At 33.0% G+C, this 26,609-nt stretch overlaps 1 protein-coding gene and 1 long non-coding RNA gene across 7 annotated transcripts in view; one reads left to right on the forward strand and one right to left on the reverse strand.

The window, feature by feature from the left end:
* The window catches only part of LOC111417394 (RNA-binding protein 6), a 348,948-nt gene that overhangs the window by 12,158 nt on the left and 310,181 nt on the right, over nt 1–26,609 (forward strand). The gene's annotated exons all lie outside the window — the stretch shown is intronic.
* On the reverse strand, nt 17,799–19,257 carry LOC139429086 (uncharacterized). The gene is made up of 3 exons (XR_011639803.1): nt 19,063–19,257; nt 18,633–18,902; nt 17,799–18,574 (listed from the first exon to the last, which is right to left on the reverse strand). It is a non-coding gene; the product is annotated as an uncharacterized lncRNA (long non-coding RNA).

Consider the following 26,609-nt stretch of genomic DNA (forward strand, 5'->3'; position numbering starts at 1 on the left):
CGCCACGATTCTGAATCGTAACTCCTTTTTTGGTTTCATCGTCAGAGAGACGAAAGAGTGAAGGCGGACAAATACACGTCTTCTCCTTCGGCTGTCGTCACGGCATAATGACATATTCGTTCGTGTAATAGACGGTATAATCATCGGTTGACGATTGTTAGCTTCCTCGTTGTAATTGCAGTGCTTGAGGCTTGGGTTGCTAACGGTTAACGGGAAACTAAAAAGAACGTTGTTGTCGAAGAAGAAGTAATTCGTGCGATCACGCCATTTTTTTTAGAGCAATGATTACTGGTTTTGAGGTTTTTGGTGAGAGAGAGGTTCTTTGTATGGTTTCTTCGGCAAAAGTTGACCCGAAAGAACTTGTTATCGGTGTTAACTTTCAAGGGGAACCAAAAAGCTTAACTATATCTAATCTTAAATAAACGTGCAAGAGAGGGAATTTTATGTTGATTATTTTTATCTTCTTCTCGATGTCTGATATAGATTGAGCTTTATTTACAGAGTGTTTACCGTTATTTATAGAATATTTATAGAACCAGGAAGAGAATTAATGTTAAATGAAGATAAATTTAATCATAAATTTTTTGTTCAATTATGTTTTACAATAATTGATTACTAAAAGCACTTGTAGTAGATAATTGAAAATGATCAAATCTTAAGTAAAGATTATCGGGCTATTTCCGACGTGACTATAATTAAGCTGCGTTCCACCCGAACCGTGATTTATTATTAGAAATGGTGAATTATGACTGAAGAGACGAGCCACGTGGTTTTCTATGTTTAGATTGTTTTTGTACCGCTTTGTTTTTGAATAAATTACAAAGTTATTATGGTTGAAAATGAGATCATTTAGTAATACCCACTTTTATTCTGACTGGAGGATTTACTTATGGGTTTTATCTTATCAGGAAGTCCATGCAAATACAACACTAATCGGCGGCGAATTCTTGCGATAAAATTGTTGCGTAAATCTAATGTAGGTATCAAAAATGAAATTGTTCTATTAATTTGTTTAAAAACAAGGTTAAACGCGAATTAAAATCACAAAGCTGCTTATTACTAGATTTTACTGCCATTATACATAACCGTTAATTAATCGTTGTTTACAGTTGTATATAAACATCCTTTGGGAGAAAGCGGCTGCGTTTATAAAGTAATGACGATACGAGTACATCGTATTAAAACGTGTTTACGTTACGATTAATTTAGTATTTCGTCAAGGATATGTAATGATATTGTTTAAAAATTATTTATTAAAACGTCAAATACATATTTGAAAAATAAAAGGTTATTTGAATTATAGCTTGATATCTCGAGATTATAAATTAAAGCAAAACAGATTAATGCCAATTATATATGGCTGAATCAACACGTTTTGATATAAGATACCTAAACAATTATTTGCAGTATCACAGCATTAATTTAATCACGTACAAAGAACTATTTTTGCTAATTTGATATCTAATAAGATTCCAAATAAAATTTAGGTATACAGATTAATATTTTTAGGTTTGTTTGGGAACATAACTTATCTCAATTTCAGCTCAAATTAAATATACGTTAGAGTTTTTTTGGTATAAGTAAGTTTGTTTTGCTTGGGTTTAAATTGAGTAAATTTTGGATTTAGTGAAAATGTGATGCGTTGTAAAGGTTAGATATTATATATGTAGTTTTTTTAACAGGAAATTAACACAAGACTAGAAATAAAATCTCTTAAATCAATTTCGACTATTTTTAGCATTAAGTATAAAACGCAATTGGCTGCAGTGGCAAAATTTGGTATATGGCTATTGCACTAAAATAGTAGATCTGTATCAACTTTAAATATAGATTTACAAATGTACAAGCTTTTATGATCATGAATAATATAATAAAAGCAAAAACATCACAGATTTATATTTGACGTTTTTTAAAGTAAATAATAGAAATGGTCTTTATTCCCAAATCCGTTCGAGTTTAAGAAATGTAAGTTTTCAAGATGAACAGCTTTTTAATGTAAATCATTTTCTCCAAATCTTTTTGGATTTAAGAAATGAAATTTATTCAGGTTGTGATAGAATGATTAAGGTTACACTGCAGACAAAGTTTAAGTTTCCAAAATAAATAGATTTTCAAAAAGAAATGTTTTAAAGAAAAAATTAATTTAATTAAAAAGTCGTTTTTCTCCACAACGGTTTGTGTTTCAGCAACGAAACTTTTTCAGGTTATAATACAATCAATAAGCTTATATTGTACCAAAATTTAAGTTTCTAAGACGAAGAGTTTTTTCTAAAGAGTTGTTTAAAAGTTGTTCTATATTGGACGTATCTTAAAAACTACAGTGGATGAAAAAATCTGTTTCTCCAAAATGGTTTATATTTTATCAACGAAACTTTTCCAGATTATTATAGAATGATTGAGGTTATATAACACTAAACTTTAAAGTTCCAAGGTGAGCTGATTTTTTAAAAGAAATGATTAAGGATAATAGATTTATATTTGACGTTTCTTAAAGCTTCATTTTAGAAAAAAAATTTTTTTTCCAAAATCTTTTGGATTTAAGAAATGAAATATTTTCAGGTTGTTATAGAATCAGTAAGGTTGTATTATACCAAAATGTATGTTTCCAACGTGAATAGTTTTTCTAACGAAACGTTTAAAAAATCGTCCATTTATATTTGACGTTTCTGACAAGAAAATGGGTTAACACAAAATAGTATATTGTTTTATATGGAAGAGAAGCAGTGCTTTTTATGGCGTGGTCTGTCGCTTAGCGACGAACGCAGTGAGTCGCTAATGACAGATGAGCCGTTAAAATTGTGGCGTGTCCGACAGTTTGCCGGACTCACTTCGTTCGTCCGGCAATGACGGACCAGCCACAAACGAATCTGCTTCTCTTCCGAATAAAACATAGTATTTTTTCTTCAAACGTTGCAAATAATACGGCGCTAAAGTGAAATGTTCTTCAACGTTATGGCGCTAAAGTGAAATTTACTTTAGCGCCATAACGCTGAAGTACTTTTTTGCTATGTTGATCTTAGCAACCGTCGTTATGCAACAATGACTTACTTCTACCGCGAGTAAACACGACAACAAAGTTGTCATTTAATGACGTTTGAAGAAAAAATCTTTTGTCCAAAATCGTTTGTGTTACAAAAATGAAATGTTTTCAGGTTATAATATAATATTATAAAGGTTGCAGTGCACCACAGATTAAGTTTCTAATAGTTCTACTAGTTTCTAAAGCGATTTGTTAGAAGTCTTTTATGAATTGATTTAAAATCAGGTCTTTAAACTCAAGTAGTGTAACATGCTCAATAAATTTAAAATAATGATAATTATTGCAGATCGTAGAAGGTATTTTTGGAGATCCCCAATTATTATCACGGATTTCACGAGAATTTAGTCATACTTTCAAGGATACCTTCAAAGTTCTAAAAAATCTAAGAATTTCTAACAACTCCTTTTTAGATATTTCCAGAAATGTACAAAGTATTTTTAAAGATTTTAAAAGAATTTCTTGGATTTTGGAAGTTTTATTAGAACTTAGGTGTTACTAAAAATTAACAATGGTGTTTGAAAGATTTCCATACAATTTATTCGTAGTTTTAGGTATTCCCACAAATTTATAAAAGTTTTCAAGCATATCCATAGAATATCTTGGAATTTCCAAGACTATTAAGGATATCTTTTAAAGATATCCAGATATTTAGAAGGATATCAAAGCATTTCTCTTCTTTTCATTTCGTTGCTGAAATAATGAACCCTAAAGTTATTATATTAAAGATTAAATTGCCATTATGAATCAATTTTTTTTAAGAAATATTTAAAAATCGCTAATTTATAGTGAAATGGATGATTAATCAAATAAATGTTTAATCAGAGTTATTTCGAATTCTACTCAAAGCATAATGTATTTTGCATAATACTTTTTGTTTTCATTCTGCCACAGTGAATATTTGTGGTTAAACTACAACATCTTTATTTCATTTATGATGATATACCATAACTTTTTATGATACTTATTTGGTGGTTCATTTTTTGTAATTTTTGTCGGTTTACTTTTAATACATTCCCTCAATTTATTGTAACGAGCTTTTCCCGTCACAGTGAAACCAAGGTCGCTTTTGGCCGAGGCGCTAATATATACCACATTGATACAATGTTATTAATCTCGGTTTAACTTACAATTAGTATGATATCGTTTGATTAAGGCTATATTAAGGCTCTAGCTTGAAGTAACACAAATACGTTACAATTAAAAGAAAAAGTGTATTGATTAACGATCTCGAATTTACCTTTTTGTTTCATTTAACTCACGATTTCACCCGAACTACAAACTTAAAATGTAAGAGGTTTGCTTATTATATATAAAACTGTTGAATAAATGCAATAAGCTTTACCGTAATTCTTTGCGCCGAACGGTCTCCGAGATGTTGAACCTCAAGGTCATAGAATTTGCAAGGGTAAAGAGCATATTTATTTTTTTATTTAATGCCAATCTCGCTTGTTCAATCCGAGCACTTCCTTGGCGATCTTTGAAGCTTACGGTTTTAGCTCGATAAAACCCATTTTTCCTTTTTGATAAGTTTCTTATACACAGTTTATGTATAAACATGATGTTTTAGCACTTCTGAGTGATATAAACACAATTTTTTTGAGACAATTGTAAAATTGGTTGTAACTTTTATAAACGAGCTACTTATTGTATTGTTTTGGGATCAGGAAGTAACCAACTAAATTGGGACAACTGCTCAAAAATTAAGAACACAGCCATTTAAGGAAAACTCTGGAACGAAGCAGTTTTAAAAAGGAAACTTTTAAAAAGAACTTTCGCAGGGACTTAATCTCATTTGCCGGGCAATAGTTTGTTGGTTAAAGTACGGTAAGAAACCGAATTTATTGAAATTATCTAGTTTAAAATTGTGTACTAAATTATCTGCTTGAACTATGTCTTTATCGTTACCGCCATCTATTGAAATGTATTAAAACTAAATTTCTTAATTCTTTTAGTACGAGTTACAAGTTTTTGAATTAACTTTTGCATCATATTTATAGATTCTTTGAAATTTCGAGTGATTTCATGATATTTGTTTAAGTTATCTAGAAAAAAAAATTAAAATCCGTAACAAAATAAAGTTTGATATCTCGAGCACATGTTTAAAGTGAAACAGATTAACGTCAATTATGGTTTTAAATGAATGCCCTCCATGCCTATGTATTATTAATTTTATTGGATAAATTGAACATCAAAATCACGTGTTCATTTTTTTCCGTTTTCTTTGTGGAAGTAATCTAAAAATGATATTAACATTGTTTCTTATTATTAGAATATATTTCATTATTGAGGTAATTCAACTACTTTGTGAATCAAATCAGAAAAGAAATCGGATAGTCTCAAGTTCGACGGAAAAGTTAAATCAAGGAGCATTGTATAACAGAAACAAATGTATCGAATAGCGAAAACAAACGAAACCGTCGGTTGTGCGAAGCCCAATGGTAGCAATTACGAGTGGTGGAAACGTTGCAAATTCCTGTCAGGAGCAGTACTACCATGGCGTCGCGAGATTGTCCCAGTAGTAGCAATAGAAATCCCGATGGGGCGAAAGTCCTCCTTTTCCCTTTACTCGGAAGGCAACTGAGAACGATCTTCCTGCCGTGGTCCTTTGCATGTGACACTCGGTCCGGGGGCCGCCGCCGGGCCAGCAGTGGTGGCGGCGGTAGCGGCCAGCAGGGCACAAAAATCAATAGCGACCCGGCGGCGGTGGCGGCACGATACGGTATGGCACGACGCGTAACGACGACGCCGCCACCGATCCTTTAGAACTACGGCCTACCAATACCGCAGAAGAGGCGAAGCGGTAACGGCAGCAGGAATTCCTGTCGTAGAGGAGGTCCGCACGTGCCGCCGCAGGACAGGTGACTCACTGCAGGTAGTACGACCCCGCTCCACAGACGACTAAGGCGATCGAACTAAGTAATTGCCGACCGTCGGGACGACTCGTTAAGCTGTTTTATTGGACGCTCCGCGAAAACAGAATTTCGAGGATGCGTCTCTCCCTGCAGGAGGAAATCAACCTCAAGGCTGCCGAACGAACTAACGGTTAAACGAGAGCCATCGCGTTAATTGGGGGGGACAGCGGAAGTCGGTGGAGAGTTTTTGTTATCTGTTTGTTTATGTATGGTAACGATGTTGTGTTTGGAATCAAGTTAACTTTTTTCCCGCATATTTTTTTTGCAACAGCAAAATCTAATCATTTTATTGATATGTTGAATTATTTGATTGAAACACAATCAAATTGAAAGGCACCATCCAAATGTTAGTTTGAACTTTTAAAAATGTAAAAAATCGAACAAATTTGATTAATATACGTTTTAACATTTATAACATTTTTAATTACATTTTGAGTTTGAACTAGTTAGATCATAAATGAAAATTTCATACAGCTCAGTTTCATTTGGAATTTTTTAAATTTCAACCCGTAATATGTGGAAATGCGGCAATATTAAATCCTCATTCCATTGTAACTTCCGCGAAAAAATCCGAAAATACGGTTCATGGCGGCTAGCCTCCGGAGGCGAGGAAAACCGTAGTTTAGAATGTGGCGCAGTTCGAGTCGCGGTAAAAACACTAATGAACGCACGAGAGGGATAATGGCGGCCTCGCGGGGGCCCGATGGCGATTATGAAATTCGGCAAAAACCGGGGACCGAGTCCGCGCGCGCCCTCATTCCGGTCGCAGATTAAAATCCGTTTTTATCCGACAGGAAGGGTGGAGCGAAGCCGGTCCTGGCACCTCTCTCTCGAGGCCCGGCTTTCGCGTCGGACGGTAGATGCGAGAACGGCGACCCCCGCACCACTGCGGAATTCCCGACGTTAGCGACGCGGAACTTTTGGCACCCTTTCAAATGCAGTTTTTACTTCCCGGCCAGATTACGTGGCAAAAAGACGACTACACCGATGTGCCCCCCATGTTCACGCAGCCCACACCGACATCGTGCGCTGTTTACGTGTTTATTACCGAAATCGCATATTTAACTAACAAACGACCAAGCCACAGACCAAGTCACGTTTGATATTTAAAGACAAAGAAGATTAAGATCAAACTGAAATTGGCACCAAAGTCACACTACTTAGATACATTATTTAAGTTAAGTCACTAAAACACATTGTTAATGAAATTAATAATTCAAGATAGTAATGGGCATATAATACCTTTTAGGCTTACAAAATTTAACCCTTATAACTCGAGACTTCAAGCATAATTTAAAATTCTTTCTAGTATGATTAGTAATGGAAAATGCTTCTTTGTTACAAAACAAATGAGGTTGAAACTGCTCTAAGAGTTCTGACAAAAAATATTCAACGATATGTAAAAATTGTAATCGATTCTCTTTCACAATAGTTATAAATTAAATATTCACTGTAAATTGCTAATAAGTATTATTATGATTCCTACACAAGGATATGGGATAACTATTTATTCCATTTGTATCATGTCACAAAAAATAATCTGGTGTTATATAGGTGTTATAAATATGAATTTTTGTTTAAAATCGTTTATTAAAAATAGGAAGAGTAGAAATGTAGGATTACTTTTCTTCAAAACTTTCGAATGAAACTGGAACAGAATACTCTCATCTTTTACATGAAGATCTGGTTGGATGGTTCTTTATACAATTGCAAAAGTTACACCTGTTTCTTACATTCGACGATGTTTGCGGTTGTTGTTCAGTTCTGACATCGAACTTTTAAAATGTCTCGTATCCTGAATTTGTTTGCTGTGGTTTATTATATTGTTACGTACGCGAAGACAGTCACCTACTTACGCTATAGATAAATTTTGGATATACTCTTTGACGAAATTGAAGATCCAGATTATTCAATAAGTAAATAACTTGTGCTTTAATTCTGGCTATATCTAGCATGACGTAAAATTAATTGCAAATTCAACACTACCTTTTCCATGATAGTAATTTATTATCATGTCAGTATTTTCTTTAATTTTGTTATAGTATAACAGTGATAATTTGCCCCTAAATAGATCAATTTACTGATGTGAACCAAAAGTCAGCAGTGGATTTATTTTTAATCCTTGTAGTGGTTTACACAATCTTGCTACCACTGCATAAGAAGGACTATTACATAACCAATGCTTTTTGGTTGAATGTCTATGTACACTTCTAAATGCAAGCGAAGTATAGTCTATACATCAGTCAAAGCAAATACTTAAATGGTATTGTATATTCATTACTTTATTCTGTGCAATAAAAACATTACATGAAAGTCAATTATGTAGGTAATATACAACACATTAAAATACATATTTATATTTTATAATTTGAAAAATCGTCAATGGTGTACAAACAGTTGGAAATTAATAGTTTCTTAATTTCTTCAGCGAACTATTTGGACTGTAGAGCTTACCACACTCTACAGACAAAAAGAAATCACAAATCCAATCAGTTTGGGGATTTTATTATATAATTTTGGGTCCCAGTAGTCCACATATTTTTGGGTTGTCTTGATCCTGTGATATAGCACATGAAAAACAGTCTTATTTCTTGTGTTGATTATTTTTGGTATCCTTTTCTTGTTCCCATGTACATATTTTAAATAGGTAAATCTGTAAATACAAGGCAGGTTAAGTTTTGTTCCGTTTTAAGGTGATCTTTGCAGCTTTTGCACGATTATAGGTTACATAGTTCTATATTTAGGTTATACTTTTATAATCGACAAAACTATCAAATATACTCTTACAGAAGTCAAAACCTAAACTTTGTAGCAAAAGTTGAAAAGTTCTGGTCAAATCTGCAATCGTTGTTGTTCTTTTTTATAGGTACCCATTACTTATTACACAATTGAACTTAACAAAACCGTCTCAACCCAAGCCAACCCATTACTTATTATACAATTGAACTTCACAAAATCGTCACTTACTGTGTATTATCTTTCCATAATTTAAAATACAGCGTAACGAAGAGTAAAATAATGCTTAAATATCTCTTGGACATTGGAAATAGTGTTGAAACCAGCTGCATAATCATAAACGTTTACCTGGCAGGGTTTATTGGCATCCAATAAAATATTTTAATACTAAGATCATAGGATAAAAACATGTTCATCATTTATTATAATCTACAAGATATTCCAAAGTTAAATATCACAAGAACAGTTGCATTTTTCTGTAATATACGCAATATACTTAATAATTAATTTAATTAGCTTGTCTTCTAATCGGTGCAAAATAGAGGAATTTATAAGGTTATTATCAATCAAGTCAGCCCACATATTTAAGTTTAAGTTAAAGTTTAACTTTCTTGGCGAATTTCATGGTGCAAGCTATGTATATTATAAGATTATAATTATGTAATTTATATTATTGTGATGGAACTAGAAATTTTAACTTGATATATTTCCATTACCCCAAATCATTTTACTCTAGCAAAATAACAAATCATTGAGGCACTAGCTGAGATTCTAGAATCGCCAGAAATCCTTTTGGTTTTTTTATTATAGATACTACTATATGTAGATCTGAAACTATTTCTGTGATTTTATCGATCTTATATTCAGCTTCTAGATTTATGTTTCGGTTCGTTTAATTTAATCAAACAATTCTTTAGCATAATATTTACCACTCTAACAACTCTGAAATATCGAACTCCGTATCGAAGTTCAGAGATGTCTCAAGAGATTCAATAATTTACAATCACTTTAAACAGTTTGCTTTGATGTAAATCAATCTCTATCGATTCGAGTTGAAATTTTGTTGTTAAGCAGCGAGAACTAAGATGTAAAACAATTTAATGTGTGTTTTCATCCATACATTCAGATTTTACAATTACAAATATAGAGTTTTGAGATATCGCATCATATTTACACAATGTAGGTAACAACGAGAAGATTGTGATATATTTTTCTTGTATTTTATAAAATTAAAAAAAAATTATAATATTTCCTTTCTATGGATATTTGAATATTAATACGTTGAACCTCGGGATGCATCAACCTCAATGCCTTACCACGTTTTCAAGAAACTTTAGGATGGCGAGATAAAACTACGATACCTTAGAACCATCCTTTGCTTTAAACGCGAGTAGTGTTCGAGGTTACCTTTTTCTTTGACCTTTGATGATTCTTTGATGTTATAATTTTTTATAGTAGTTTTGTACCTTTGTTAACTAAAAAATACAAACAAATACATATTCACGATGAACTAGACAACTTCTTCACACTGATTGGTGCCATTATAATGCCATTTTAAACATAGACATTTTGTTTGGGCTATCTTTTTCCCTTTCAATAGCTCTTGCGCAAGCATTTTTCTACATCCCATAATTTGTGGTTCATGTGTACAACTTCTTGTGTATTAAGAAAAAATTTAACCCAATATTAATTCAATAGCCAGCTTACGGTACTGCTTGATACCTTTTTTAGGCAGTGAAGATAACATTTTATTTAATCTGATAAGTATCCCACAAGCTAGAGTTAATATTTCCTTCTTTTTTAGTTCATTGTTGACTTCTTTAGCGTACTTTAAGTTGCCAAGGAAACATTGGTACTAGTAATTGTTGCTTTGACCAACATCAAGAAGATTGTTCAAAAGCGAAAATTACACATTGGATGAAGCGCCCTCTTTCTTATTTCTTCCACAATACCCACATAATCTTAATCATATAGTTACTACATAAGAAACTTGTATTTCAATAGAATAATAATCTTGGAAGTTTCATCAAGCTCATGCAAAGCCAGATACCAATAAACTTTTTCAACTCTGCACGGTTAGTACTCCAGTTTTTTGTAATCTTTATGTAAGAGATTACTTTCTGTAATCTCTTTAACCTAAGTCATAAATGTAAAAATATTGGTTGATGGAATTTTTATTTTTGGGTTGATCTGATTCTGTTAAAGGGCTTGCTTTAGTTTCTTCCTAAATAATTCTTTCTTCTTTATCTGATAAAGATTCAAATTTGGTCTATATTCGTCAGATAACTGTTTCCCTCTTTCTCTCTCTTGCTTATGGCACTGCAATCTGCTGTCGAACCTTAGTCTCCAATACAATTTTGATTAACATAATTGAACATAATTCATTGATTATAGAAGAAGCTCTTGTAGAAGATGCAAAATGAATTAGGGTCAAAGTTCAAATGCACCACTTATTCTTTTCGCACTTTGCCCTTGAAACGAAGGAAGCAAATTCGTTTGATGGGCTCTAATTTTGCGACCTTTCGACAACGACTCTGCATTTTAATGAACGCGAACTGACGTAGTAATAGCCTAGCAATCGGCCAGTTCGTGCCGTTGAGGTTCTATGCCCCCCTCGTGACTTCCTGGTCTTAACACGGGCAGGGCAGGGGCCATGGTGAAGCTGCCCCACTTTCGGGGTACCCGACAGGTGAACGGCAATAAATTAATACGCCCCGTAGTTACGGGAGCTGGAGCGTGTAGCGTGGAATTGAAGGAACTATGAAAGGGATAAACATGAATTAAGTACCGTTCAATATACCATTGAAGTTTTGCGTAAAGTGAACACTATTGAGTGTTGTAATTTTAAATTAGAATTCAATTTTATATCCAAACGTTATTTAAACTAAAATTTTAAGTCTAGTTAAGTTTAATCCCCGAAAACAAATCATAATGGTACGAAAGCTTATAGGATTTTGTCCAATATTATAATGAAGCTCTCATAAAACAATTACCGTTTACAGTATAGAATGATTTAAAGCCGATTTTAGAATAGAAACTAATTCCCCGTTAAAATATAACAGCATTATTAAACATAAAACGGATTTTCTAATAACCACGATATGTTAATTAACGAAGTTTTACGTTAATTAAGATTCAACATTGAGTTTTAAATTTTGAAAATGTATTGTTCACAGTGTGTCTTTTAATATCACGGTATTTTTATTGTTATTTTAGTCATGTTTATATTGTCCTACTAATTAGGATAGTATAACCGGTAGTTGTTACTTTCCTACCTGCTGAGGATGAGCTCGTTCGAAGGAACGAGACACGTTCGGGTTAATTTTATTATCTTGTTAAGGTTTAGTTCGCCGGTGCTCATTTGAGGGACTACAAGAATGCGTTTAATTGCCAAGCTCTATGCTGCCGTTTTAAAAATCTTGTTTCCACTTAATCAACCGGCCTTTCGATCAACTTCTCCGCCCTCTCAAAACGATTCGTGGCAATTTATCTCGACCGGTTAAAAGTACAAACAGTTTTAGGAAATCCATCAACCCCACAACTAATCTCTCTTTTCCGGGTTTTGATTTCTCGTTTTTATTATTCCCGATTTTATAGCATTTTTTTTTTGGTTTTTCTATTTCGTTTCCACTTTTAGGTAAATTGAAATATTAAACTTTCCGTGTAGTTAGGTTCGATACTGCAGTCAATTGCAGACAATTTCAATTAGCCGTTAAACTTCGCAACTAAACTTTCTGGGCCGGCTTACGTCGGGCGTCGCGACGCTGCTGTTGCTGTTGCGGGGGAAAACGACGCCGCTGTTGCCCAGCTTTCGACGTTTAATCAACTGGAACCGTCCAAACCCACGATTTATTATGTTGGGGGACGATTCGCGTCGTTTAATTGATATATCCAAATGCCGATATTGGACTCTGACCCGTTAACACTTGGAAACATTGACTTCGTTATCGTTTTAATTAAATTTAGTTCACTATCTTTCGTATAATATTAAAAAATGTATATATAACCTCATAACCCCGTTTTTACCTTAAAGTTAAAAAAATTGAAATTTATAACATTTGTTAGAGTCAATATGAGATTTTTAAATTTATTTGAGTTAACCATTTTTAACGACTATTCATGTTAGTTCTCACTTCCCACGGGTAAATTTCGTGAAATTGTGCAACGTAGTGCAAAATTGTTTGGAAATGAAACAAGGTCAACGTCTATTAATACACGTAGAGACTAATTAGTACCGGGTATAGTTTTGGTGTGCGCTCGGGTTTCTCGCGTGTGTTCTTCCGATTTCCGTTCGTTTCCTCAGCCTCGAGGTTTCCTGCACCTCCGTCGAAATTCTCGCCTCCCCATGTCCCATTATTACATAATGACCTATTATTAACCGTTGTTACCTTTATCCGCCAAGTATTTAGCGCTTATTTCGGGAAGCCGCGGCACGACGGATATTCCTTAATTAAACGCGCATTTAATTTTGGTAATGAAAACGCTTCTCTCGACGCCCGTTGTGCTTGTTCTTAAACGGTTACGTCCGTGGTCTGGACTTGGCAAACACGGTGTTATGTATGCGGCGACCTTTCGCTGCTAATTTTATATATCGGCACTATAATTAAACTTAAAAGTTCTGTGAGTTTTTCTTGTTCGCGAGTAGGATTCGCTCGTGTGGTTTATTAATTATATCACCAAAAACAGAAATACTCAACAATTTTTAAATTATTTGGATAATTTAATTTTTTTTGTTAAAATATAATCGTAGAGATCATTAAGAGAAATTTCAATTCTAAGCACGATCCCTATTCCGTCGTCAAAGTGTACTGTGGTCAGTTTTTCCAACGGGGCACCTTGGAACGTAAGAGAATAAATTATGTAACAGAAATTTGCGGTCGCCTCTCACCGCGTTTGCTTTGACGAGGTTGTGCAACCGATGCAGTCGTCGATTGTGTATCAAATCAATTATGGTTGTTAGCGCAAGTATTTTTAGGTGTTCAACCGGACCTGTTTCTAGCCTATCACGTACTTATTTAACATCCAATCCGCATTTTTAACATAATATCATTCTAGCACACTACAATTAACTAACCGATACTTTCAAAAATACTCAGCGATCAACAACCTAATTTACAACTTAATAAGTCTTAGTAGAAGTTTATCGTTAACATGTTGATAAATAATTATAAATTTTTATTACAACATATTTGTTAGTCATTACAAACCTAAACAATGCGAATTACTCTTTACGTAGATTTCTTTTATTATTTTTCTTCCTCTTTATGGAACCTATCTTTCTATCCTTTTGAAAGACGTCCTGACGGCCTTTTAGATGGTAGCCCACAAAATTTAACAATCCTTGGCACTTTTATCCATTCGTGAAACGTGCTCATACCGGATTGTCCTGTGTTCGTTATCCTTGCTTCTTCTCTGATCCCAAAGTGTTTCCATTGATTACCCCAACGATCTGGCAACATCATTCGCTTCGCTTCTCTCTCCATAGGCCATAACGCGTTAGAAATTGATAAACATCGAATGTTATTTTCCAGATGGTCTGATCAGATCCTATCTGACTTGTTGACTTAATTTCTCACTTTGTTGTAGAGTTGTCCATAATACGATTTTCTTATGCCCAAATAAATGTAGTCTTTTATTTTCATGTGGTCGTTCAGTTCTTTCCATTGGTAAAATGTGCTCATATCGGATTGTCCTGTATGCGCACATCCATATCTTGCTTTTTCCATATTCATATCTCATAGTGTATTTCCATTGATTGCTTCAACGATCTGGCAACATTATTCGCTTCGCTTCTCTCTGGATAGGCCATAACGCGTTAGAAATTGATAAACACCGAATGTTAGTAAACAAATGCATGTTTGTAAATAATTTCAGCGTTCTGAACTGCTTTTGTTTATAATATTTTTAATCAAAAATGGATTAGAAAGGGTTAAATTAGGATAAAATTAATTGCTAAATAGATTTACTGAATGCAAAATTATCATTTTGAATTGTGGTTACTTCGCGTGCGCAAACATAAACACGGTGGAGTTTACAAATATTGGACAAACGAGGTCGGAGGGGGTCGGTGGGTACTGTATATGTTTGTGACAAACAAAACTATATAAAAACATAGCAATGGCTCTTACAGCGACAAACGAAGCAAGTGACGTTGCTGGATCGTTGGATTGCACTTAAAATTTGGTATGCACCACCACTTCGGTTTTGTGCAGATGTTTTTCCAAATGGTGTGTTATCAGATTCTATCTGACTTGTTGACTTAATTTCTCACTTTGTTCTAGAGTTGTCCATAATACGATTTTCTTATGCCCAAATAACTGTAGTCTTTTATTTTCATGTGGTCGTTCAGTTTTTTCCATTCGTAAATCTTGCTCATACCGGATTGTCCTGTGTACGCGCATCCACATCCTTGCTTTTTCCATATTCCTATGCCATAGCGTGTTACCATAGATTGCTCTAACGATTTGGCAACATCATTCGCTTCGCTTCTCTTTGGGTAGGTCATAATGCGTTAGAAATTGATAAACACCGAATGTTAGTAAACAAATGCATGTTTGTAAATAGTTTCAGCGTTATGAACTGCTTTTGTTTATAATATTTTTAATCAAAAATGGATTAGAAAGGGTTAAATTAGGATAAAATTAATTGCTAAATAGATTTACTGAATGTAAAATTATTATTTTGAATTCTAATTACTTCGCGTGCGCAAACATAAACACGGTGGAGTTTATAAATATTGGACAAACGAGGTCGGATGGGGTCGGTGGGTACTGTATATGTTTGTGACAAACAAAACTGTATAAAAACATAGCGATGGCTCATACACAGATAAACGAAGCAAGTGACCTTGCTAGATCGTTGGATTGCACTTCAAATATGGTATACACCGCCACTTTGGTTTTGTGCAGTTGTTTTCTCATATGATCGTTCTTACTGCTATCAGATTCTATCTGACTTGTTAACTTCATTTCTCACTTAGTTGTCCATAATACGATTTTCTAATGCCCAAAATGTAGGCTGTTACTTTCATGTGGCTATTAACATCTAGCTATTACCACAGCTTTACTTTTGGTAACATCAATCAATGGTATCATCGTTCGCGTAGCATATGATTTTTAGTTCGTCTTTTTTCCTTTTGTACCCATGTAGAACAGTCTACTTAACGAACTCTATGATCTCGTGCATTATTTTTCAATTTTTCTCGGAATTCGTGTTATTTCTTCCTAGTTGTTATTTGCTTCAGAATGCGGTGTTATAGAAGACAGCTTTATGGATGTGTCTAGGAGGGAAATTCCTCGGTCATTGTCTTTGGCTGAGGTTGTTCCTTTTTTAAAGAATGGAATAAATACGCCTTCCAATCTAGATCCTTGATGAACCTAAGTACTGCTCCAACGTCTAAAACCTTTCTGAAAATGTTGTATTTTAGGCGACCTTTGCCGACGCAGTAATACAAAATACATTTAGTAGTCTTGTCGTTGCAAAGTGGGCAAGTTTAATCTTCATCTTATCTAATATTAAAGAGATGGTATTTTAAGATGGTATTTTTTAATTTTAGCACTTTAGCAATTCATTGGGGACATTGTCCAGACTTGCCAATTTTCAGTTATGTTATCTGTAACATTACTTCCTCCATTGTGAATAATTATACTTCCTCAACATCTTCTATATCGTCTCTTTTTGTTCTTCTTTGGAGGTTACATCATCTTTTCTTTCTGTATACAGATCTTGAAAGTGTATACGGGATGAAGATTGAAATGCATTATTATAAAGCTCATTGCAATTGATTAAGCCAAATATGCCTTATACAAAGTTGAATAGTTTAGGAATTATTGCAATCTTTTGGTTTTTGTACATTTTTGGTACATACTCCTACAAATATTGAAATTTAGAGATTATTAATAATAATCGACTTCTCTGGATAGACTACACTATGATACACATTTTAAGTTGAAAAATAAATTCCAAATTAATAAATTCTGATCGATACAAGCTTTCAAATTTATCGAGTCCTTTTGATTACTCCTCCAAAAGTTTTTTTGAACCGGTTGGAATTTCACCAAGAGTTGATTGTGTGACACTAAAATCTCTTCTAATTCATTTACATTTACATTTTCCTTAACATTAACAATTTTTAATTTTGTCGCTAATGATTAATTTTTCAATGAATGTTTATTCTAGATATTTGGTAATCTAACAACTGTTTACACTTACACTTGTTTGAACTATCATCAGTTCAAAAATTGTCTGAACTGGTGTTTAGAATTGATGTTTAGATTCAAGTTCTTATCCAGATTTCATGTTTGACTGTGCAACCGATTGTTTGTTTTCTGAGATATGTTATCGTCAAGTCGTTGAACATCTCGTAATTGGGTGATTTGCGGATATTTATTTTATTTGTTTATTAAAACTAATAAAAAGGTGGTAATAAAATATAGGTGCAACTAAAAATATTTGTAAGGTGCTGAGTTTTAATGAATAATATAACCATAAACTTCAATAAAACCCTTTTTATAACCTTTCGCTATCGATAAACAAATAAATTGTTTTTTTAATTTTACCCTCATATGAATCAAATATAAATGTTTGAAATTATATCGTTCCCTGTAATTTGTTAATTAATGAGTGCAAAATGAAATTGCTTTAATTTCTTATATTATTGGTATTGTTTTAACGATTAGTCCGTTATATAGAGATTTTACTGTACTCACTACAATTTTAGTCCTATAAAAACATACCACCTCTTAACATAATTAAATAAAATGTAACTGAACGTTTAATTCAGTAACGCTTTACCCACCATCCTTTCTTATTGGGTGTTAAATGAAATACCGTCGGTCCTTTTTAGTAGCGGCAACCTTTTTGCCCTCGTCCGTTTTATTCGGCGTGTTATTTGCGTTTTTGAGGGTTAGGTCCGAGAGCTGTAAAACCAAGGGTTGTGAGCGGTAAACGTCCCGGGGGCAACTTTCCCGGGTCGCGTATAATCCTATTAAAGATGGCATTAGACCCCAACGGCACGTATACATTGCGATTCAAATGCTTTTAGAGTGCATACCACTGAAATAAACAACATGAAAAAGGCAGAGAGACGAAAAAATGATACTATATTTCATAAAAGAGGAAAATATTTAGATACATATTTAGATAAATATAGAAAAATGGAACTAAAACCTTTTAATGGGGTTGTTTAGATTATTTCTTATCATCTTAACTAATTTAGTACTTTCGATGATAAATCATTCTTATTTTTCAGTGAAATTTATCAACCATAAAACCCACAATGTTTTATGAAATCGAATAACTTTTAGAGACTTACACGAAGAACTTGCTGGTGAGCCAGAAAAATGGTGACATTTTAAAACTGTAACCACTTCCTTATACGATTTCACAAAAAATTAGTTTCTACATAATGCTATAAGTAGTGTTCTGGTCTTCACAGCCAAATTGTGCAACGTTAAATCATCGTGACAGCCAGATACATTTCTTGAGAAATTCCTCCACTGAAATTCGTTGAAGTGGGACAAGTTCTTTTACTGGTCAGCATACGCGATTAAATGAGCATCTGTAAGCTGATTACCGATGATTACATCACAAAATAATAAAAATTTTCCAAATATATTATGTATTATAGTTGGATACTAAATCACATAATACAGAAATGAATCCCATCCCCTTTTTAGGTCCTAACCACTACTTCCAGAGTCAACATGATGCGAGTTCAGAAAGTTCTCTTAAACCTGGCTCCGCACATTCGGCTGCTTTGCGGTTTTAACAACTTACTTTTCGGTTTAACCCTTTTTTAGTATACCTAATGTTGCCAACCCTGCTTTTTGCTACGGTTATCTTCTTCTAAAAGGAATTTGGAAACTTTTTCGTCTCTTTATTATTCCTTGAAAGACCGATAGTTTTTGAGAAAATTAATAAATTATTATTACCTATTAATATACCTTAACAGCTGGTTTAAGATTGATAGGTTACCATTAAGTATTGGAAAAAACTTTCTTGAAAAATGATGGGCGTTTAGAAACGTTTAATTCGCAACTCGGAATGAAGGTCGCAGGTTATTTGTATACAGTATAGTTTACCATTTTTTATGGGGGAATTTGTTGCGATTTTTAGATTTCTCCCAAACAAACACGTTCGTAGTAAACAACCCATTATATCACAAAGACTTGTCACATTAATCACAAAAAAAGCGAGGGGTCCCAGATTGTTTTCTGTGTACAAAAAAGAACAGACTAAATCAACAAGGTAATAATATATAACTTTGACCTAGAATTAAAAGATTAGTAAATTAGCTAATTTACTTTAATTAAAGAAATACAAAAGTTTTTTGAAAAAGTATGGTTGAAACTAGTTGTGGAAAAAGGTGCTTACGCAACGAGTGTAATAACAATTTTCTTCATAATTGCCAGTATTCTTTTAACGTGCAATTGCCTATAAAGTAAAAATACGAGGGAATCGATTGTCAATCCGAGACAATCAAATTACTGTCAACCCTATTGAACAGTTTCTCTCACTAGCAATTTGAAAATCGCAATTGCAAAATCCGTGGCCAAATATTTGAGATGTCGTAATCAACTCAGTTTTAGAAATAACAAACATAGAGATTACTTTGTTTCATTTAAACATAAATGTATTCGGAATAAGATAAATGAACGTTTTGTGCTTGGGTAATTCTTGAGCGAATTTTAAGAATTTTTTCTTATATGAATTATGGGCCACTTCGGCTTCCTTGAAATCCTGGTGAATGAAATTGCTATTGAGGAAAACGTTTTAAATTTAATCCGAAAGCTAGCACTAAACCAACGGTAAATTTGAAGACTTTAATATTTACCGTTTTTATCAAGTCTGACTTTAAGTTGTAATCAGTAAAATAAGAATAAAATTGTGTTTCCGAATATCGACACATCTTTCACGGTGATTTTGAATACAATCTGTCCAATTTAATAACTGAAATGAGAATTATACATTGTTATCCAAATGAGTGCCATTTATTTGTCAGCAGCTTAAGTATAAATTTTAAGTGTCTTCCCATAAAATGAGAATGTATGGTTCAATTTTTATTACTTATTAAGTCTGCTGAAAGGAAACATGTAAATAGGGGAGACCGGAACGTAAATCTCGTTGATGTCGGTTTTGATAATCGACTCAGGCTTGTGGTAAGCTTTACGATATCGAGATAAAACATCAAGCAAATTTATTACAATTTCAACACATCAAAAATAATCCCTTCATTTCTATAAATTCTCATGACGCGACTTTTTGAATTAAACCCTGTACGATATTGAAATATCATATGTTAACTTTAAGAAGCTGTATCTTAAAAACTAATTGAGATATCAATATGAATTAAAAGTTACTAGAAAGCAAATTTTATTGATATTTGATGTGTTGAATATTATATCTTTGTTTCTATAAACATTTAAACCTTTAAACATAGTTGTGATACAGGATCCTTTTCTATCAACATATCTGTTACTCTTTCCCTTATTTCTAAACAATTATTAAGTGTTTTGAGAGTTAACATAGCTGGAAAAGTGTTTTCGTTATTTTGAACTAAACCTGCAAGCTCTTTGTGTTTCAGTTCAGAATCATGTAACTAAGTTGCTCTTCAATTTCTGACAGTTGAATGATGGTCACTAAAACACTCTATCTTAAAGCTATTATAACCTGTCATTGTGCAAATTCTCATCATCCTTCTTTGATGTGACAACATTTCGTCAGATTTCCTCCAGCAATGTGGATTTTTTCAATTCACGGCGCAACTGTTCAATATTTTCTATATAATCAGCAATGTTGGAATTGGTCCAGTTTTGTGGTAAAGTTAGGTCTTTAGCTACCTTAAAATCAGGAGTAATTTTTTCATTTTTGAACATAAAAGTTCTTCAGGAAATTTTTTCAAAAAATGATGGTCTCTTCTGCATTGAACTTGCTACTTGCTGCGGGATATAACCACCATCTTGAATTATCCTCTTTATAATTCTGAATGATTCTGGATACAGCTTTGCTGCCTTATGATCGGCTGAACCGGACTCTTCCATCAATTTCACATTGTAAAGGCTGTAATGATTTTTAAATTTGTCGAACCAACCCTTACTTGCGACAAATGGTTCTAGTTTAATATTTGATGAAGAAAATTGTCGTATAGTTATAGCTTTACATCTAATGGATCCAGAGCTTAGAATGGCTGTTTTTTGAGACTGATCTTGAACTTTTATCTTTAAGAAACTGTATCTTAAAAACTAATTGAGATATCGGCATGAAATAAAAGATATTAAAAAGCATCTTATTAAGGTTCCAAGAAAATTAAACCAACATTTTCTGAAAACTTATTTCTCCTTCAACTTAACCTTAATTATATCGTCCTTTTAGATTGCACATTGCTTTAATTTATTTTTGGCAATCCCCTGTTACAGTATCAGTAAACTTCTTATTTTGCAGACAGGGTTGGATTGTTATCGTGACCCAGTTTTGGGGAACGAAGAAATTTCCTTCAAAGTAATGTATCGGAAAGATGATGGCATGGCCATTAATACATATGGCAGGTTAATTGAAAGTTACCGTGACAGTAGATGATAAAAAGTTTAAGTCTTAAAATATATTTGGATTGAGTTGGGCAATTTTGTATGGAGATATATTTTTTATTGTAAGATTTTTGGTAAAAAATCAAAATTATCTTTAACTCAAATATGTTTCATCTTACCGTATTATAACAAATAAAACATGTGTTATCGCGTAAAGTCACGTTCTCCGAAAGATCGTTAAGATAACGGTCTAAAAATAGTGCTATTTGACGACACTGTACGTAACAGCGTCCAGTACTAGATTATTATTAGCGTTAATTTCGAGCAGCTGCTCTACCATATAACAGTCGGCCAAACGAAACAGAAAAGTACCAAGTGCATGGTTGTACGATGCCTTTTACTTAGAAAGGTCGATCCGGCTTGAAAATCCTTCTATCTACTTTCAATAATTTAGTTCGTTTAACATATTTCTATTGAATTCGATTTTATAATATGCAATTATAAAGGTATTTTCAACTTCTTTTTAAAAACCCCATTCATGCCGCTTCTTTATAAGACGTAATAGCTTGTACGTTACATGTTTGTTAAAATATTATTTATCGTAATCCCTGTTGAATAATTTATATCGTTCCTTGGAAAGTTACCTGGTAAAACGATTTATATAAAAACAAATAAACAAATTCCGAAGCTTTCGTTTTTCATTATAGAATGTCTAATTGACATCGGCTCGAAAGATTACGAAATAATTCGAATAACTTTATAAATAGTATTGAAACAAATAAGTTATGAATTAAAAACTCCTATTAATCACTTATTAGACACTTTTAATTTGAAGATTTTAACAAAATAATTGACTTTATTCGCACGATAACGTCTGAATGTAAAATCCATTACGAAACGGTTATCACAAGAACCTTGACCTATTGATTCCTCGGATGCACTATTGGTGCACACATACATCGCTAGAGTGTGGAGATAAGAATTGAAAACTGAATGTAAGAGATTCTTTTTAGTTGCAAAAAAATTATTTTGAAGGTCGACGAAAGATTATTCCAGAAAATCGGCTATAAACGTAATACAATAACGCTTGGTTTACGAGTTGCGGTTGTGCTACTGAAAATCGCCATTTCGTGGAACACGCAAACGTGCTCGTACTTCGTTAAGTTATCGATATTGCTAATATTGCAGCGAGGCCTTAATTTTCGAAGGAAAATTCGACGGGATACACCCCTGAGAACGATATAAATAATCCAGTTGGTACGCGGTGGTATTATATCTAGCTCTATTTCGCGCGAAGATAAGCTACAAAAACAGATTTTCCGCGATTAAATATATCGGGATAGCTCTCGGGCTTGTATGCGCTCGAAAGCGGGCACCTGGAGGATACTGTAGCAATAAAATACAGCAGCGCTGCTGTATTCCAGCTTTTGCTTCTCTATCTGCTTAGCAAGGGAAAACTGGCGAATTAAATAGGAGCTCTCGACAAAGCCCTAATTGTTTTGTACGCCGCATGTGGCGATATCGACCGATGTACAACGCAATAAGAACAAAAAATAAAACAACAAAAAAAAAATAAACAATAATCCGTTGTTGAGTTAAAAAAAATAAAGTGCCATATACTCGATTAAAATTGGTATTAGCAAAAACAGTTTCAATTGTATGAAGCAATTTTTGAATATCAAAATAGGTTAAAAAGGAATATTAAAAGCCGTTTAATTTAGCATCGTGTCCACGGCAAATGTTAACTCGGACACACAAGGTATAAATTGCTCGAGCTAATATTTGAGTTTAAGCAATTAATACAAAAATGTAACTATACCTGTTATTGAAGGGCGCTTTGACCGTTATTTATAATGCACCCGGCAGCGACAAAAGCAGCGTTTTTAGAGCCTTTTGTTTTAACCCTCTATTCAAAATTTATCCAACAATAAAAAACATATCCGGTTAGCCTAAATCGAACGCAATATTATTCAATATACATTTTCCATCACAAACAAAATTAAATCCGTTTAGAACTTCTTCATCAATTTTATTCTTTCAATATCTATGAATCAAATAATGTAATTGACACAATTAAAAAAAAACAATTAATGGAAAATTCTCTGAACTTTGTTATTGTTATATATAGATCCACTCTCAACGTGTGTTATTTATAAAACAGAAGAAGCAGGTGTTTTTACAGTAAAAGTTAACATTTTCACAACCTATATTCAATTTGACAACCAATTCACCTCATTTATCAATCACAAACCATTAATAAACGCATTATCGATTGTGCATCTCCACTACATTGCACAATCAATATTAAATTCATCTCTGGAGAGTCTAACATTGTTGCAGAGACTCTGTCACGTATAAATTTGGAATCTCGCAATTTCCCTTATCTTGGTTTAAAAACATTAAACAAATACAATCAGAAGATATACAATTACAAAACTTTCTGTATAAACAAGTAGCCTCACTAGGTTTTTTGAAAAATTTCATAACATTGGTATTGGCACAACACATTTTGAGAATCATTTTTTTCCACATGAATAAAGTTAATATAACTAGAATAAATAAAAACACCTGTTGAAAGCATTGTCGTTCCCAAAGGTAAATGAGATCGAAATAATAGGGTCATCATAATCTTAATTAGTTCTACTCCTTCTGATATAAATTTCTTTAAATAAAAATTTTAATATGAAATCATGATTAAGAACATCGATTTCAGTTCTTCACTTAAAGATAGAAAGTATAGTGTCTTGTTTTTCACTGATTCGTTATCTTCTTGATTATCTTCTAGAATTGCAATCGAATTGTTTGTTATTGGCATCTTTGTTAGAGATGTAGAAAAGGATAATATTTTTTATTTCCTTAAAACTCCTTTTATTGCTCTTAAGAATTTAACATGAATCAAACTTGACAAGTATCATGGTTCCTATCGCATAATTTACTGGTTGACATGATGATCACTATTTTCCCACTTTTCGTCAAACGTAAGAAATATAAGATTTTTTGATATTGGCAATTTTATCTTTTAAAGTTTGGTCAAATACAGGAAAATTGGGTTGACAGACATTTCATTCAATTGGGATTTGATAAATCCTTTTTATAGAGTTCTCTTTGCATAGATAGCACCAATATATTTTTAAAAGTGTATTCATGGTCAAATTGGGATGAAAACTTTTGTGCGCTTTCTACACGATTAAGTTTAGCTGATAAGCGCCGATGTTTGAAATTGAACGAATAGACTTTTGGCATGCTTTCTCATTAGTAAATGTCGCTTCCTTTTCCTATCCCAGGTTTGTAATCCATTCTAATCCTGTACAAACCTAGAAGGGTACTATCATGACCAAACATCAATCTAGATGTAGGATAGTGATTTCAATTTGAATCATTGTGACCTAGTTTCCACAATATATCCTACATTCCCCATTCTTGTTTTTAAACCATACAAAATTTCATTATCATATGATAATTTAATAATCCCGGTTGTTTTAAAGCATCCTGATGCATGAAACTTTTAATATTCTCTGAGATTCACTCATAATTACAAAGCTTGAATACTATATCCCTTGCATGTCTACAAATTCACAATAGCTTTTGTCACGATCGAAAATAGACTCAACCCATCCAGGTCTTCCTGGATTAACCAAATTTTCTAAACTCACTGCTATCATAATGATATAAACTAAAAAATCGTCGGTTTCAATCATTTTTGATACTTTTTATATAATATAATGTGAATGTAAGAGGGAATAAGATGCTAAACATATATTATCAATAATTTACTGCAGCGCAAATAAGGTACAATTTTCATGAAGTTAAACGCAAAAAATTAAATGCTGTATAATTGTGTTTATATAACATATAAGTGTGAATTGACTTTAGTGAAGAGTACAAATCCCTAAAAATGTTTAATGCCTTTCATAATGCTTCTCCTAAAGTAAATGATTAAGATATTAACAATATCTTTAAAAAGTGAACACGAAGAGGAAATAGAAATGATTCAGCTTCGGGCATTCAACTATTTTTGAAAACTTGCATATAAATACGATTGAAGTGGAGTCAAATAGATTATTGCAAAATCTTAATTTTACATAAATTAATCGATACAGATGCATCCGTTACGTGTATATTTTTGGATAATCTCGTTTAGCTTGATTGATAACGACATATCTCTCTTTTTCCAATATCGTTTCTTTTTAATATTAAGCACGTTGAATTTTGCTGACAATAATAGTAAAAGCAAAGTTAAATTATATTAAATAGACAACTATTACACAGTATGTCATGGGTTGTTCCAAATTTATACTGATTCGGAATAACAAATTTCTTATTCAGACTGAGGATTATTTATAAACTATTCTTGTCATTGCGCGGAGAAAGACTTAAATCGTGACACATAATAAGGTAATATCGGATTTCATAAAGATTTTAAAAGTTTCATCTAAAAGAACTCATGTGGTTCTTGGTGGCTGGGACATAGAGTAGCAGGCAGAGGATTACTATCTCGCTTATGTTTACTTTCGTTTATGGTCTTGATTCAAACTAGGATATTGCAAGGTTTTTGCTGTTGTCTGGGAAAAAAGAATACAACCTCATTAAAAATACAAACTTTTAGAAACGACAAAGTGTTTAGGAGATAACTTCGTATGAACTATATTGAGATTTATGAATACTCATCACAGTACGATCATAATTCTAATAGATCATGTTGATGATATTAAGGAGTAATAGAGATGATATTACAATGTATCAGGGATGAAAAATATATCAAGAACGATATTGACGAGGTGGAGAATGCTCGAGATTTTCAGGTATCATAGATACAGGGTTAGCTTGAGGTTGAGATCAATTAGGTTTGATCATGATTACTGTTCTGCCTCCTCAGTAAGCGAACTGCGCCACTTCATGATTCACGAATAATTATCACATTGCGATCTACTATTTCTGAATGATCAACATAAAAATACATAACATATTATACATCCGTGTGCACAACGACTAGTAGTTAGTTTTGGAATATATTGTTCAAGGTATGATACTTCTACATACTTCAGCTATTCTATTGTGTAAATTTGTGTAAGCAGTCGAATTGAGCTTTAATTGGTCAGTAAAGAAATCAAAACCAAGTTGGAGAAGAGAATTTCGACGAACAGGTTTTTCCATTGTATTCCTTAAATCGTTAGCATTGATAATATACTAAAGTACTAAAACATCAACAACGCTTTTATTTCAATATTATTGGTAGAACTTCAGTTTCTATATCTAGTAAATATGTTTATGCAATTTTCTATAAACTAGTTTTTTTACTGGTTACATTATAAACATTCCCAAATTGATGTTGGACATTGCAGGTGTTGAATTTATAGCTCTGTGTCGTCTTTTAGATGTATTGTGCTTCTTCCACCT

The sequence above is a fragment of the Onthophagus taurus genome, chromosome 1 (genome assembly GCF_036711975.1).
Source record: "Onthophagus taurus isolate NC chromosome 1, IU_Otau_3.0, whole genome shotgun sequence".
In the NCBI taxonomy this organism is placed as follows: domain Eukaryota; kingdom Metazoa; phylum Arthropoda; class Insecta; order Coleoptera; family Scarabaeidae; genus Onthophagus; species Onthophagus taurus.